Here is a 13451-nt window from a genome sequence, read left to right on the forward strand (position 1 = left end):
TAACATAGTCTCAAAATAACATAGTTTGAAAAGGTTTTGTACAAAATATTAGAAACACAACATATTTCAAATAACACCCTAAGTTATAAACTATTTTTTCCTTGGTTGTTTGAAGCCTGGGTGGGAATGAATTTCATAAACTCTACCAAGCGAACAGCTGTCCCAGAACTTGCTCCTTGCATTGGGTCCATCCTTGGTGTTATTTTTCTCTAAGGTGGCAACTTCTCAGGCCTTGTCAGTTGCTGTGGAGGTGGAGCTTGTCAACTGCTGTGGAGGTGGAGGTGGAACAGCGTCGTCGAGAAGCTCAGCACCGTGGAGGACCAGCGTCGTTGAGAAGCGCAGCGTCGTGGAAGACCATCGTCTTTGAGCTGCTCGCTTTACTAGACAAAGGGGTTGGAGTTTTGGAATTTTAAAATTTTGAATAGACTTAGGGATTTCAATGGGTTTTGGTTCCAGAAACCTATTTCAAACTCTTTTGTCTTTTTTTTTCTTAAGTTATTTGGAGGTAAAAAAATAAAATGAGTGGGAACATGATCACAAATTTTCTTTTAAAATTTTTAGCTATGAATAATTTTAGGTAACATTTTATAAGTGTTATTTGTTAAAATTTTTTAGCAACTCTTGTAAAATGTTGTATTTTTTATTTAAAAAGGTTGTCTTAAATTTTTTATATTGCAATATTTTGTAAATATATTTTTAGATATCAAAGATAACTATTTTTATGGGTTACAAAAGATTTTATATCTTTGCCCTATTTAAAGGTAACCAAACAAAAATGTTATCTTTATCTATCTAAGATAACTTTTGTTAAACGTCGTTTTGAATAATGGTTATTTTAGGCAAAACATGTTGTAATGATTGTTATTGTTATTAAACCTGTTTCTATTTTTTTTTTAGTTGGCTGTGGTGATTTAGAGTGAGAGTAACGGTGAGAGTGGGGCAAGCAAAACAAGATTCAATGGCGGTGAGTGGTGACATAGTAAGAGGGTGGTGACAATGGTTGAAAATTACCTAGTGGTTGGTGGGAGTTGGGGTTTGGAGTGGGTATGGATTAGGAATAGGATGTGATGGAGAGAGATGATGAAAGTAATTTTGAAAATTTAGATAATTTTTTAATAAAGTTAACCAAAATTTAACATTTAGATACTTTTGTCATACGAAATTTATTTTTAATGAATATAAACTATAAAATTAGTTTCGTTTTTTTATGAGTAGTCTTGTTAGCATTCTAAAATTTTGTGGGTAAAAATGATAACTTTTTTCTAAAAAACACTAGAAAATTTAAATTTTTAATAAAAATCTTCTATATTTAATACATTAATAAATATAGTTTGGAATGTTTGGTTTAGTAAGAGCAAAAAGATCTTTTGACGTTAAGAACGTGAAAACTCAAGTGTCGTTAATTTATATGAAGTTGATAGCTGAGAGTCGTTAGATGAAAATTTAGTTAAATCTGTCAAATCATTTAACGACTCTCAGTTATCAGTTTCACATTAAGTTAACTGTACCTAAGTTTTCACTCGTAAAGAAATAGGTGTCATAGAAGTTATTCATGGATCCTCTTTTTTTTTTCAAAAAAAAAAATGTTATCAATATTATTTTGTTTCGTCAATCAACTCATATAAAGGTAGAGTTGTTTCGGTGTCAAGTATCCTTTTAATCAACTCACATGCCCTGAATATAAAACTGCTGGCGATGGCCACATTTTCTTTGTGGAATTGGCTTGTCTCAAAATAAGAGAGGCATAGACATAAATATATAAGAATACATAGACACAAAAAGACACTAATTTTATATTTTATTTAGTAAATTAGACAAGACATACACATCATTCATTGCTATACTGAAATATCAATTTTACTCTCATCATTTGAGTACCATTACTATCACTTCTACTTTTCTCACTCTTCTTTTAGAATTATCAAAAACCACCACTATCTTCAAACTAACCCAGAAATAATGAAACCCAAATCCAAACTAAATTCAATATTTTTATAAAATCAATTAAAAAAAATCAATCTCATCCCAAATAAGAAATAGTAAAAAGGTGAGTGATTGACAACCATAGGGATTAAGTGTTAGGAGAATCTTCTAGTATGATACTAGCAGAACATGAAGAGCTTGATGAATTATGGTCACCCATAGATCAGTTGAGCTCTCGATACCAGTGTTGGAGAATTGAAGATGATAGAGAGAAGTTGAAAGAAAGAAGTAGAATGTAGAGAATAGAGAATGAGAAAATGTATCAATTCTGTGTTATTATTTTTGGTAACAAAAATACAAGTATATATATTGGTGCTGCAGAGTTTAACACCAACCCTAACTGAATGAATATTCATCTAACAAACTTGTAACTTACTTCTATTAAGAAAAACTTTTCTAATTGATTTTGATTCTCCTAACATCCCTCTCAAACTCATTGTGGCTTTATTGCCAACCTGAGTTTGTTCAAAAACTTGTCAAACACTGCAGAAAATACTTGTTTGGTGAAGCATCTGCAACTTGTTCAGTGCCTGGAATGTGAGTGACTGTGACGTGGCAGAAATTAGCCGATTAAGAAATTAATATAGAACTAACGTTGCGAGTACAGTTCTTAACCGACGAAAATCTGCTTATCAATTTAAAAGGTTTTCACAAAATTAGAATAAAAATACTGGGAGTAGAAATTCCAGGTCATCTCCCAACGAATTGACAAAAGAGTGCTATTTTACTAGTCATGAATTTTTCAAGAAATTTCAAGAGTTGGAGAACAGAAAAGTAAATGATTGTAAATTAAAGCAATGGAAATTAACGAGGGAATTTATATAATCAAAATAAAAGCCTTGACCGGGAGAAGATTAATTGGAAGTTCTATCCTTGTTGGATTTTCCCAAAGTGTAATAGTAATAGGTTGTTGTTCTACTTAGTTATCCTGTATTGAATAAAGGGAAGTCAAGTAACTAACTAACCAACTCTGAATCCCAAGTCCTAATCCTTTTCTAAGGAAGGATTAGAGTCAGAGACTAGAGAGTCAGTCAACAACTTCCAATCAAAATTAGCACTTGAGTATTCCAACTCAAGGGTATTCTTTTAATCAACTCTCAAGTCAAGTTGGGAGTCTACTCCATTGACATGAATACAATGTTCACAAGCATATAAAGAGAATAAAAAGAAGACATGATAGATTAAATAATAACTGAAAATTAATTAAAAGTAAAAAATAGTACTTTGCATTAATAAATCCCAAATTCATAATATACTTATCTGAACAGGGTTAATAAGTAATCAAAAGAGTAAAGGAATAAGAAAACAAACTAGAATAATAACAATTTCAACGGAGGTAGTGACTCTTCTCAATATCCAAAGCAAAACTAGAATAATAACAACTTCAACGGAGGTAGTGACTCTTCTCAATATCCAAAGCAAAAGCATAAAACTAGAAATCTATGAATGTGTAGAAAACCTAGAGGAAGAGTAATTTTTCTCTAAGATTCAAAACTAAAACTAAAAACTATCCGAATGTGAATGTTTGTTGAGTCTCTGCTTGTCCCCTGGTTCTAGTCTGTGTTTCTGGGCCGAAAACTGGGTCCAAACTCGGCCCAAAATCGCCCCCAGTATTTTCTGCATTTTCTGCAGGTAGTGCATGTCACGCGTACGCGTCAGTCACGCGTACGCGTCAGTCACGCGTACGCGTCAGTCACGCGTACGCGTCAGTCACGCGTGAGCCATGCGTGCGCGTCGCTCATCGCTGGTTATCTCCTTTATTTCTTGTGCTCCTTCCATTTATGCTAGCTTCCTTTCCATCCTCTAAGCCATTCCTGTCCTATAAAGCCTGAAAATAATTAACACACAGATCACGACATCGAGTGGTAATAAAGGATAATTAAAATTGACAGTTTAAAGGCCTAGAAAACATGTTTTCAACTATATCACAGAATTAGGAAGGATTTGTAAAACCATGCAATTTATATGAATAAGTGAGTAAAGAATTGATAAAAACCACTCAATTGGGCACAAGATAAACCATAAAATAGTGGTTTATCAATCTCCCCACACTTAAACATTAGCATGTCCTCATGCTAAGCTCAAGGATATATAAAATGAATGGAGGAAAGTAAGACTCATGAGATGCAACTATATGCTAAGATGATTTTGTCTACTTGGTCAAAAGTAAATAAGCTCTTCAAGACAAAAATAAACCAGATTCCACTAATTCAAATCATACAATAAAAGACAAGTAAACTTGTAAGAAGATAGCTCATGAAAGCAGGGAACATAGAATCAAGCATTGAACCCTCACTGGTAGTGTATATGCACTCTAATCGCTCAAGTGTCTAGGGTTAATTCACTCTACTCTTCTCTAGTCGTGCTTTCTATACTTTGTTCTTCATCTTAACCAATCAACAAAAATTTAGTATACCAATGCAAATATCATGAGGTCTTTTTAAGGTTGTAATAGGGCTAAGGTAAGGGTGAGGATATATGTATGGCCAAGTGAGCTATAATATGAATCTTTGACTAACCTAAGCTCTCACCTAAACACACACACACTCTATGTAACTCTAAAATCATGCCTAGCTACCTAGAATTTTCACTTTTGCATCACACACTCATGCATCCACTTTTCTTTAATTTTATCACATATGCATTGATCTTTCATTAAAATTAACATTGGGGTAATTTTGTCCCCTTAGTTATTTATTTATTTGAATATTTTTGATTTTTTTTATTAAAAATATAAAAGTAAACATAACATATCAATGCACATGGGTTTCTAATTTTTCTAGTCTCACATGAGTAGGTATCCAAATTTCCAATATTTTGTCAATGAGACACTGTACACTTTCATCAACCCAAGTTCCCACAGTTCTCCACACTTAATTGACACACAATCTCTATCTTAAGCTAACCAAATATTCAGTTGAGGTAATTAATTATTTTTCCGCTTAAGGCTAGTGATGTGGTAAAATATAGAACAAATGGGGATTAAAAGGCTCAAAGTGACAAACAAAGGTAATTGAAAGGGTAGGCTATTTGGGATAAGTGAGCTAAAATCAAATGATGGCCTCAATCATATGCAAGCATGTAAATATACTAAACAATGGACATATAGAATGGAACAAAATGTAGATTACAATCATAGAGAAGAAATACACAAGAATAAAATATTATGGTTAAATAGTGTAACCATGTAATCAAGCTCAACTCTCATAGGTTGTGTGTCCTTAGCTATAATTCATGTTCCAATTTACAATCCTCAAACAAGTTTAACACAAATTTTAATTTGAATTAGTGAAATACTATAAGAAGGGTCTTGAATAAAGACTCATTACTCCAACCAAGCAAAACATACATGCAAACAATTATTATCATGCAATCTATCCTATCTAACAAAAGAAAAATTCAAATGTTGGTGTTAAGAGAGAGAGAGAGAGAGAGAGAGAGAGAGAGAGAGAAAGCTTACCTCCGGAAGTCAAGGACTGACCTCCCCACACATAAGGCTTGGCACCGTCCTCCGTACCATCAGTAAGGAGTAAGGGAGGGCTGGAAGCGTCGCCTCCAGTGTCTGGTTCACCTTGGCTTTCTATACTACTGGATGAAGGGGAGACCGGGGTGTCCTTTGGTTCTGGAGGTGGGTGTGTACCAACTATGAGGTCCTTCAAATAGTTGTATCGGTGCTTGTTACGACGCTCCATTTGCTCCATCCGCTGGTCTTGCCAGTTGAACCTCTCAAGGATCTGAAGGAACATCTGATGGGTGGATGGTGCTTGTGGTGTGGATGATGGTGGAGTAGAAGTAGGAGGAGTATCCAAAGATGGGCCTGTAGGCCGGCTCGCAGAGGCAACTGGTGGCCTGATGTACTTCTCATTCGGGACATACTGGTCGGCCCTAGGGATCATGACCTTCATGTCGCCTGCCCGAGAGGACACTCCTGTGGCAGAGACTAAATCTGAAACCAAGGTGGGGAAAGACAGATTACCCGCAATCTGTACATGTCTCATTGCTTGCCGGATGTGTCGGGGCAGGTTGAGGGGTTGCTCTGTCAGGATGCACCAGTTGAGGACAGCCATGTTTGCTGTGAAGGTCGACTCGTGAGTGCTCAGAAAGATATAGTGAGACATAATTTGTGCCCACACGCGAGCCTCTAGAGTGAGTGACTGGGCTGAGATGCTCTTGGATTTTGAACGATGCTGCCCGTAGATCCACTTGCTGCCGGGTTGGGCGATAACTCCAAGAACACTATCCCAATCGAACTAATACATCTGGCGCTTAAAAGAGGCTGCTTGATAAGCATCCCATCCCTCTGGACTAGGAGGAAGGTCCAGTGCTCTCTGTATGGCACTCTCGGAGACAAGGACTTGCTGCTGACGAACGCAGATAGTTTGCAGAGTAGGCGAGTGGAAGTTGGAGTAGAATTCAACTACCCATGATAAGTTGGTTTCTCGCGGCTGCCTCCTCATAAATCGCCACTGTCTCTTCTCTATTCGGGGCTCCACAAAATCAACAAAATGTGCTGGGACAATGAGCAGATGCTCATTGTTGTAGTTCCTCTCGGCTAGGATGGGGAACATCTGTTCGCAATAACGGTTAACAAACCGTGTGGAGTCTCGAGCGGGAAAAGCTTTTTTTGATTCATCAACCTTAAAAATCCTCTTCACCCGCTTTGTTGGTGGCTTGACACTGGTAGATGGAAGTGCCTTTGCCAGTGTTCTCTTAGTTCCTCTCCTTGCTGGTGTCTTGTCAGTGACTTTCTCTTTTCCTTTCTTGGTACCCACTAAAGAAGAAAGAAAAAGAGAGAATATTAAATATAGATAACTAAAGAACCGGAAGGGAGAAAATTCCAAGTGATAATGAATGCCAAAGGAAAGATGTTAGCTCAAATATATGGTAGCTACAACATGTAGGTAAGACATCAATTAAGATAAAAAAGGCAATTCATAATAATTAGATGCAAGAGGTTAAAAGCATGCAAAAAGGGGCATGAGAGGCATAACTCAAGCATCAAGTAGAAAATGTGCCAAATTAAAGAGCATGTGTAATGATGACAATTGTGAATGATAATTCCAAATACATGTGGAGTGCAAGTGATGTGAAAAAGGGGCATGCAAGTAAAAGGGTAAAACAAAATAGAGTTCAAGATGCCATAGGCTTTTTCACAAACACTTGGTGAGCAAGTTAAAGTAGGAATGAAAATAATATAATTCAATTGTATATTAGAGCCAAATTAAAAAAATCATTTGTCAAATCACTCCATATAATAACCACAAGCTTCAGGATAATAAGGTAATACCCAAATAGAACTCCAATACCAACATAAGAATGCATGAAAAAGAAAAGAAAAAGAAACCATAAATAAGTAAGCTAAAAGAAAGATAGAGAAGAAAGAAACATAAATAAATGCAATAGTGAAAGAGTAGATGGGAGGAAGAAAAGAACCTTGATGAAGAAGGAAAGAAGAAAGTAGTAGAAAGTAAGAAAGAATAAGGAAGAAGAAAGAAAGAAGGAAGAAATAATTAGGATTGAAAAGAATTAGGATTGGGAGAGAGGAGATTTGAAATCAGGCGCTAAGTGGATAGATTGTGCGTCGCATGCGACACGTATGCGTGCATCACGCGTACGCGTGGATCGCGCTATTTTCAGGCGACGCATAAGTGTCGGGGATGCGTACGCGTGATCGCGGTTGTGCGAATGGCGCGAAGGCAGCCTCGCGCACGCACAACTCTCTGTTTTGATACGCACGAGAGCCAAAAATGCATATGACGCGTACGCGTCAGGGACACGCACGCGTGGATGGTCAATATGGGAAAACAACGCGTACGCGTCGGGGATGCGTACGCGTGATGAGGCTTGTGCTCCTAGCACCGTTCCAGCCCCATACCATCATAACTTTTTGACCAAACACCTTTTACGTCGATTTTACGTGGTCACGCGTGCGCGTCAAGGACGCGTACGCGTGATGGGCTGAAATCGCAAACGATGCGTATGCATGAGGGACGCGTACGCGTGGACTTGCTTGTGCGCAAGGCACGTGTCTAGTGTAAACCCCGGTTAAATTAGTAGATAATTAGTCAATAAATTAGTTTTTAATAAGGAGGATTAGAAACGTAAATATTATATTAAATTAGGATAGAGCTCATCGAAACGAGAATTTTGACACCAATTTCGAAGAAAATGGTCCAAAAATTGGACCGAACGGACCGAACCGGTTGAACCGGACCCGAACCGGTCTGTCGGTCCAACCGGACCAGCCCTTTTAAGCAAACCCAAGCCTTCGTCCCCCTCATTTCAACGTAAATGAAGCTGAAAGCTTCCCAGGGGAAAAGAAGAATGAAACATTCCTGTAACCCTCACGTAAACTTCCAATCCCCGTAACTTCTCCGTCCGAGCTCCAATCGCCGCACCGTTTGCGACCACGCGTCCACCGCGTCGAGCTCTACATTTATATCAGAACAATTTCACTGGTAACTTGTTTAATCACTCTCAGCCCTCTTTTCCCCTAATTTTCGAATTTTAAGTGGGAATGTTGAATTTCTTTGATTTCTGATGTTTTAGGATCCAATTAGCTTGAGAGAAACGTTCACTCTTGCTTATGTGAAGCTTGGGTAAGGTGAGGATACGATAATTCTATTTTATTTTCATTGAATTTGAGCTTTGAGTATTAAATTGGATATATATGTGTTATGAATGTGTATTAGGTTGTGAATAAATAATTGGAGCTTGGAATTGTGAATACTGGAACTTGGAGGAAGCGGATTAGTTAAGTTTTGAGGGGCTGCCTTGGTTTTGAATAAATAGCTTTGGTCGTTACGTGGAAATCGGCCAAGGTATGGTTTAGGTTTCTTGCATTTAATATATAATGTTCTGTGAAAACTTATGCTAGATGACCATTGGATAAGTTGGAATGCAAGTGTATGTTTAATGTTTAGTAATTTGTCGATGAATATATTTGGTTGAAGTTTATTGGATAATTAGTTTTTAATTTTGGATGGTGAATGTTGTTATGTTAATTTGGAGAGAATTATGGTTGAATGTTATTGTTGATGAACATGGTTAGTTTGGTGCTTGTTGATTAACTAATGATTTGGTGAATTATTGATTTGAGGTATAATTATTGTGGAGGTTGTTGTGATAATGAGGTATTTTGTGTTAAAAGCCTAGGATTAGTGAACTATGATCCTTAGTTGAATTTTGGTTGTTGGATTTGAATATTGCATGAGTTTAATTGTTGATCTGAGGTAGATTTATTGTGGTGATTGTTATGATGATGAGGAAGGGTATGTTGAATTGAAAAGAATGCAGGTTTGGACCCGAAAAGGGTGGCAAAGTCCGAGTTTTAGAGGAGATGCTGCCGAAATTTTATAAAAATTAGAGATTTTAATTAGATGATTATTTAAAAGAGATTTAGATTTAAAGGTTATATGGTTTGATTTTGAGTTATTAAGAAAATGAGTATGTTTTAAGTTTGAAGTTTGATTCTTAGAAAAGAATGAATTATGTTTTGAATTGGAACTATTGATGGACGGAATGGGAGGTGTGATAATGAAGGATAAGGATTTAATATGTTTAATGTATGATGATGAATGAGATGCAATTGAGAATGATGTGGATGTTGATGAATTATAATTGAATTATTTATATGGCTAATGAATTTGAATAATCTGAGATACGAGATTCCCTGGATTAAGTGCCGTGGCTTGCCACCACGTGTACCAGGTTGAAAACTTGATACTCTGTTGACCCTACGACATAAGTGTGACCGGGCACTATATAAATTCCCGGGAATGTTACCCCCATTGAGCAATATTGACTATATGAGAAAAATCTATGCATAGACTCTTGGGGATGCACGTCGGGGGACAGTCTAAGGACAATTCAGACTTGTCGGGTTGGCTGGATAACCGACAGATGAGCCTCATCAGCCATAGGACAGGCATGCATCATATGCATATTACTTGAATTACTTGCTTGTGCTCTAATTGGGTGTGCCTATCTGTATTTGCCATGCTAAATGTGTATTTGTTACCTGCAGTAGTTGTAACCTTCTTGTGTTTGCCTTTATCTGTCTATTTGTCTGTGAAAATGCATGATGGAGTTGGAGGTATGGAGGAATGTCAGTATAGAACTTAGATTTAAGGTTAAGTTAAGTTAGGATTAAATATTTTTAGGAAACCACCTTTTATGGCTTCTGTTTAATACTTTAAGCTCTATAATCTGAGTGTCGGCGTTCTAGGATTGCCTCTGGCATTCCCAGGACCTTATATATTATGTGTGTGGCATCTTTACCATACTGAGAACCCCCGGTTCTCATTCCATACTATGTTGTTATTTTTCAGATGCAGGTCGAGAGGCATCTCGTTAGGCGTCTAGACTCTTAAAGCGGAGTGGTTATTGGGTTATTTTGTTATGCTATGATGTATATAAATATATATGTACTTGGCTTTCTCTCCGTATAACTTGTTCTTTTTGATCCTCTTAGAGGTTTATGGAGAGGCATGATTGTGTATATGTACTTTTGGGTTTTGGATATGTATGTATATATATGTAAATATTCTCCAGCCAGTCTTGACTTCGCAGGCTGAGTTAGGAGCTTGTTATTTTGTTTCTTTGGCACTCTATTCCTACTTCTGTTATCTTATGTTTAATAATTATGATTTTCTTAGCACGTAAGTTAACTCATACCTTGAGCGTTGCGCTTTTATTTTGCGATTTTTGTTTCCTCTTTTCTTCAAGGCTCCTAGCATATTATAATTCTTCTGCTATTATATGTACTCATTCTATTTTAGAGGTCGTAATACCACACCACCTCTGTTTTACGGCTTAAGCGTAAAGCTTAGTGTGGTAGGGTGTTACATCCAGCACCACTCCAGCCCAACTTTCTGTTCAATTCCTTTATGTCACACACACACATATGACGCGTACGCGTCAGCGACGCTTGCACGTCGAGTGCCTTTTTTTTGTAGAATGCAAAATGCAGAATGCAGATGATTATGCAGGAATTACGAAGAGTACTATGAAAAACAAAATAAAATGAAACTAGGAATGAAAATGGACGATCATACCATGGTGGGTTGTCTCCCACCTAGCACTTTGCTTTTACGTGCTTAAGTTGGACAGTCCACAAGCTTAGTCTTTTTCTATTGATGGATCCTCCAAGAGGAAAATCTCTAGCTCCTTGTTGTTCTTCATCTTCTCACCATGATACAGCTTTAAGCGATGTCCATTGACCTTGATGAATTTGGAACTTGAAGGATGACTCAGATGGAAGACTCCGTATGGCTCTGCCTTCTCTACTCTATAGGGGCCTTCCCATCTCGAACGTAACTTGCCTGCATGAGCCTCAGTCTTGAGTTGTAAAGGAGAACTAGCTCCCCAGGTCTGAAATGTCTTCTCTTGATGTGCTTGTCATGCACAGCCTTCATCTTCTCTTTGTATAGCCTGGAGTTGTCATATGCTTTTAGGCAAAGGTTCTCTAATTCTTGTAGTTGCAGCTTCCTTTCAGCTCCAGCCTTCTCAAATCCCATGTTGATTTTTCTTACCGCCCAGAATGCTTTGTGCTCTACCTCTACTGGGAGGTGACAAGCTTTTCCATAAACCAGGCAAAAAGGGCTCATCCCGATTGGTGTCTTGTATGCTGTCCGATATGCCCAAAGCGCATCTTGTAGCCTGGTACTCTAGTCCTTCCTATGAGGCTTGACTATCTTCTCCAAAATGCGCTTGATCTCTCTGTTAGATACCTCGGCTTGCCCATTGGTCTGAGGATGGTAGGCTGTTGCTACTTTGTGAACAATCTCATGCTTCTTCAGTAGACCTGCTAATCTCCTGTTACAAAAGTCAGTGCCTTGATCACTCACGATTGCTCGTGGTGATCCAAAGCGACAAATAATATGGTTTCTAACAAAGGAGACAAAAGTGTTAGCATCATCAGTACGAGTAGGAATTGCTTCCACCCATTTAGAAACATAATCAACAGCTAACAATACATATGAGAAACCATTAGAGTTTGGGAATGGACCCATGAAGTCAATGCCCCAAACATAAAAAATCTCACAGAACAACATAATTTGTTGGGACATCTCATCCCTCTTGGATATATTACCAAACCTCTGGCATGGGGAACAAGATTTACAGAAGGCAGTAGCATCTTTAAAAAGAGTGGGCCACCAGAATCCACAGTCTAAAATTTTCATAGCTGTTCTTTGATGGCCAAAATGTCCACCACTCCCAGAGGAGTGGCAGGCCTCTAAAATGGACTGGAATTCTGATTGAGGCACACACCTTCTAATTATCTGGTCAGCACCATACCTCCATAAATATGGATCATTCCATATATAATATTTGGACTCGGTTTTCAGCTTGTCCTTTTGATGCTTAGTAAAGTTGGGAGGGAAGGTATGACTAACTAGATAATTAGCTATAGGTGCATACCAAGGGACTACTTTAGATATTGCGTGCAAGCTATCTAATGGAAAAGCATCATTGATAGGAGTGGAGTCATCCTTAATGTGCTCAAGGCGACTCAAGTGGTCTGCCACTAAATTCTGGGAACCACTCCTATCCTTAATTTCTAAATCAAATTCTTGCAGCAACAATATCCAACGTATTAACCTTGGTTTGGACTCTTTTTTAGCTAATAAATATTTTAGAGCTGCATGGTTTGAGTACACTACCACCTTAGTACCAAGTAAATAAGCTCGGAATTTATCCAGAGCAAAAACGATAGCCAGAAGCTCTTTTTCAGTGGTAGTGTAATTAGATTGAGCAGCGTCTAATGTCTTAGAAGCATATGCAATTATAAAAGGATCCTTACCTTTGCGCTGAGCCAGCGCCACTCCTATTGCATGGTTGGAGGCATCACACATAATCTCAAATAGCTGGCTCCAGTATGGTCCTCTCACAATCGGAGCTTGAGTCAAGGCGATCTTCAGCTTATCAAACACTTCCATGCAGTCCGCACTCAGCTAGAACTCCACATCCTTCTGCAGCAATCTGGATAAAGGCAACGCTACCTTACTGAAGTCCTTGATAAATCTCTGGTAGAAACCTGCATGACCAAGGAACGAACGGACTTCCCTCACGGAGGAGGGGTAAGGTAAACTAGAAATCACATCTACCTTTGCTGGATCTACAGAAATACCATTATTAGAAACAACATGTCCTAGTACAATACCTTGTTTTACCATAAAGTGACATTTTTCAAAATTTAATACAAGTTTTGAACTAACACACCTGTCTAATATTCTAGCTAAACTATCCAAGCAAATGTTAAATGAATCACCATATACGCTAAAACCATCCATAAAAACTTCCATACAGTTCTCAATAAGATCTGAGAAGATACTCATCATGCACCTTTGAAAAGTAGCCGGTGCATTACACAAGCCAAAAGGCATCCTTTTGTATGCATACGTTCCAAAGGGACATGTAAAAGTAGTCTTCTCCTGATCTTCAGGAGCTATATGAATTTGAAAATA

The sequence above is a fragment of the Arachis ipaensis genome, chromosome B6 (genome assembly GCF_059453495.1).
Source record: "Arachis ipaensis isolate K30076 ecotype BB chromosome B6, ASM5945349v1, whole genome shotgun sequence".
NCBI classification, from domain to species: domain Eukaryota; kingdom Viridiplantae; phylum Streptophyta; class Magnoliopsida; order Fabales; family Fabaceae; genus Arachis; species Arachis ipaensis.